At 62.6% G+C, this 4,401-nt stretch overlaps 1 long non-coding RNA gene across 1 annotated transcript in view; it reads left to right on the forward strand.

Moving 5' to 3' along the window:
- The first annotated feature begins 552 nt into the window (after positions 1-552).
- Positions 553-4,401, forward strand: part of LOC107182100 — an 11,234-nt gene continuing 7,385 nt past the window's right edge. Inside the window, exon 1 of the long non-coding RNA XR_001512816.1 lies at positions 553-1,751. This is a non-coding gene — a long non-coding RNA (uncharacterized LOC107182100). The remainder of the gene's footprint in view (positions 1,752-4,401) is intronic.

Below are 4,401 nucleotides of genomic sequence, written 5' to 3' on the forward strand. Positions count from 1 at the left end.
CATGGCCCTTCAACGCGGTGCCCCGGGGCTGGCCCGGCCATGGCCCAGGCGCCCTGGGGACTTGCTCCTGGTGTGGTGCTGACGGAAGACACTGGCCCGATCGCTCGCCTGCCCCTCTCGGGGCGGGAGGGACTTCTGGGAAAGGCTGTGAAAATGCCATGAGATGCTCTACTGGTCCTGGAGGAGAAACGGGGCCACAGCGCTCACCCGGCCTGGCTCCTACCCCCTCCGCCTGGTGTCTGGGGAGGGGGGCTGGTGTTCAGGGGGGGGACCTGGGCCCCTGGGAGCTCCGGCGGCGAGGCCTGACAGCTGGGAGCCGGGTCAGGGGTCTGTGACCAGCGCCCGGGGCTCTAACATCTGTCCACGGCGGGTGCCAGCTGGCAAGGAAATGAGACTGCCTTGGGGAGAGGAAAAAAAAATACAGCTCACAGTTATGTTATTTGTATTTTCTATGTTTTCATGATTTCAGATAGAAACATCACGGAAAAGAGAGAACCATCGATCGGCTGCATCCGGCACGCCCCACACTAGAGATGGAGCCTGACACGGGGCCTGTGCCCTGACTGGGAACCAAGCCGTGACCTTCTCGCTCGTAGGTAGTTGTTCAACCACTGAGCCACCCCGGCCGGCAGGTCAAGACCAGTTTCTTTGTCAAGAAACGTTACCTGGGGGTGGACGTGGCTCTGGCTGACCTGCCGTCCTGACAGGCTGCGTGGGCCCCTCCCGGTGACTTACAGTTTCAGGAACTGACGTGCCCGTGATTAATCAGCCGGCCCCACGACTCTCAGGCATTCTTGGCAGCGGATTTCAGGTCTAATTTGATTTGAACTTGTGCGCGGATCCAACAGCCATATGTGATTATATTCAAAATCATGGACATGATCTCCTTACACCAAAGGACTCCTGCAAAAGAGCCGAAAAGCCAGCCGGAAGCAGAGACCCAGAAGCTGGGGAGGGAGCAGGCTGGTGTGTGACCTGAAGCAAAGGGAGGGGCAGCTTCAAGCTCAAGCGGGGGCCTGGGAGGGCGGCCGCTCGCGGGACCCGCAGGTGTCGCACGTCTGCAGGGTCCTGGCCTGGGCCCCGGGGACTCCCAGCAGCGGGTGGAGGCGCTTCCGTGAGGTTAGCTACCTGCCAGGCAGATGGTGCTCAGATCCAACAGCAAATACACCAAATAAAAGCAATGAACACGCCGCCTCCTGAACCAGGAGTGTCTGGAAAGAGTTCCCGATAGATGAAAACAAACAATTTGATTTCAACCCAATTGTTGTTTCTTTGTTTGCGCCCGGATTTTCACCCGAATTGTCAGTCTCAAAAATAAACACTGATACATTCCCAGAAAATATTTTTCAAATAAAAACTGACTCTGTTAAAGTTTGCCCTGATTCTTTCAAAACTGTGTACGAGACACTGTCAACCGAAGTGACTTCCACGTTTTTTTAAAAACACACGCGAACATATGCAGCTCAAATGTCACCCGCTCCCGCCGCCTGCGTGTTTGCAAAGATGACAGAGACCCTCGCGCCGCGCTCCTCACACCAGGCCCGGGACCCACAGACTCCCCGGGACTCGCAGAGCCGGGCGCTTCTCCTTGTTGAGTTGGAGCCGAAGGCCCCGCGTCCTTGTTCTGGGAGAGCCCGTGGGCTCCCTCCGCGCCAGCCTCGCTCCGTTGTCGGCATCCACTCTGCCCAGGAGCCAGCAGCCTCGGGATGAGGCTGGTGGGAGGAGAGAAAGCGGATCTCCTATCGCTTCGGGTGCATTTGCTCCACTATTTCCCCAGCGAGACATTGCATTTCGCCACATAAATTCACCATCGCGATCCTAAAGGGAGCTAAATGTTTTAATCCAATTAGACAAGTGAACAAAACACTGAATATTGCATGCAGTGCAGCTAGATCAGTGGTTCCCGCCTTTAAAAGACGGCGGCTCCGTCACATTACAGCCCCAAATGTCAGTGTTGTCTCCCTCCATCGCCTTCCGGCTCAGGCAGCCAGAGGCGCCTGCTGGGGGGGCGGGGGGGGGCACGGTCTGCCCTTCGGGGATTCTCAGCCTGGTTACCATGGAAACGGCTTCTGTAAACAGACACCTGCCTAGTGCAGAGGGCGCCTCGGACTCCTGGGACCCGCGAAGCTGGAGACTGCACCCCTGACCTGAGTCGCAGGGGGAACCCCGGGGTTAGTGAGCTCTGGGGGGAGGAGTGGGGGCAAGCAGATGCCGGGCCCTGGGGCTGCGCGGCCTCTGACCCCTCCCTTCTGGGTGTGGGTCCCCCGCCTCCCCCCATGTCCAGCCCCACATCTGCCCCAAGATGCTGCTTCCCAGAAGCCGAGGAGTCAGCCCCCGCCTGCCCTGCCCCGCAGGCCCCCTGCTCTCCAGAGCCGGCTCCTGGCTCCCCAGTCCTTCCCCTCGCAGCCCAGCTGGCCCTTCATTGTCCCAGCCCCAGGGCAGCGACGGGGAGAAGGGGGAGCTGGGCCTGGTGACCTTGCCCTGAACTCCTGTCCCTGCAGCTGCAACAGCCGATTCCAGGAAAGTCTGTGCCCAGCCCAGGGGTGAGGGACAGATTAGGGGTGAGGGACAGCCCAAGGGTGAGGGACCCGGCCCAGGGGTTAGGGACAGAATAGGGGTTAGGGACAGATTAGGGGTGAGGGACCCGGCCCAGGGGTGAGGGACCCGGCCCGGGGGTGAGGGACAGATTAGGGGTGAGGGACAGCCCAAGGGTGAGGGACCCGGCCCAGGGGTTAGGGACAGAATAGGGGTTAGGGACAGAGTAGGGGTGAGGGACGCGGCCCAGGGGTGAGGGACCCGGCCCAGGGGTGAGGGGCCCAGCGCAGGGGTGAGGGACAGATTAGGGGTGAGGGACAGCCCAAGGGTGAGGGACCCGGCCCAGGGGTTAGGGACAGAATAGGGGTTAGGGACAGAGTAGGGGTGAGGGACGCGGCCCAGGGGTGAGGGACCCGGCCCAGGGGTGAGGGGCCCAGCGCAGGGGTGAGGGACAGATTAGGGGTGAGGGACAGCCCAAGGGTGAGGGACCCGGCCCAGGGGTTAGGGACAGAATAGGGGTTAGGGACAGAGTAGGGGTGAGGGACGCGGCCCAGGGGTGAGGGACCCGGCCCAGGGGTGAGGGGCCCAGCGCAGGGGTGAGGGACAGATTAGGGGTGAGGGACAGCCCAAGGGTGAGGGACCCGGCCCAGGGGTTAGGGACAGAATAGGGGTTAGGGACAGAGTAGGGGTGAGGGACGCGGCCCAGGGGTGAGGGACCCGGCCCAGGGGTGAGGGGCCCAGCGCAGGGGTGAGGGACAGATTAGGGGTGAGGGACAGCCCAAGGGTGAGGGACCCGGCCCAGGGGTTAGGGACAGAATAGGGGTTAGGGACAGAGTAGGGGTGAGGGACGCGGCCCAGGGGTGAGGGACCCGGCCCAGGGGTGAGGGGCCCAGCGCAGGGGTGAGGGACAGATTAGGGGTGAGGGACAGCCCAAGGGTGAGGGACCCGGCCCAGGGGTTAGGGACAGAATAGGGGTTAGGGACAGAGTAGGGGTGAGGGACGCGGCCCAGGGGTGAGGGACCCGGCCCAGGGGTGAGGGGCCCAGCGCAGGGGTGAGGGACAGATTAGGGGTGAGGGACAGCCCAAGGGTGAGGGACCCGGCCCAGGGGTTAGGGACAGAATAGGGGTTAGGGACAGAGTAGGGGTGAGGGACGCGGCCCAGGGGTGAGGGACCCGGCCCAGGGGTGAGGGGCCCAGCGCAGGGGTGAGGGACAGATTAGGGGTGAGGGACAGCCCAAGGGTGAGGGACCCGGCCCAGGGGTTAGGGACAGAATAGGGGTTAGGGACAGATTAGGGGTGAGGGACCCGGCCCAGGGGTGAGGGACAGATTAGGGGTGAGGGGCCCAGCCCAGGGGTGAGGCCCAGCCAGAGTTTGGGTCACTTGCCTGTGGGGGGAGGAGGGAGGCAGGACTGCACTGACCCGAGGCAGGCCCTGCACCCGGTGGGGAGCACCGGGGTCAGAGGTCAGGGTCACACAGGAAGCCGCCTTTGCACAGTGTGTGGGGGGCTGGGCAGATCAGTGCCACCCCCGTTCCCGTTCCCTGTTCGGTCTGTGACCGAGCCCCACGGATGCAGACCTGGTTGCTCAAGGCTTCCCTCCACTGCTCAGAACAGCATCAGAGCGCCCAACTCCGAGGTCGGGGTCCAGCACACGCACACACATGCGCGCACGCACACATGCACACTCACACACACAGTCACACACACACACACACAGTCACACACACACTCACACTCACACACACAGTCACACACACACACAGTCACACACACACAGTCACACACACACAATCACAGTCACACACACTCACCGAAGGCGGCCAGCTCGGGCTCCTTCTTCCACTTGCCCAGCGAGGCGGGCGGGGT

Source organism: Myotis davidii, unplaced genomic scaffold (assembly GCF_000327345.1).
Source record: "Myotis davidii unplaced genomic scaffold, ASM32734v1 scaffold754, whole genome shotgun sequence".
Classification (NCBI taxonomy): domain Eukaryota; kingdom Metazoa; phylum Chordata; class Mammalia; order Chiroptera; family Vespertilionidae; genus Myotis; species Myotis davidii.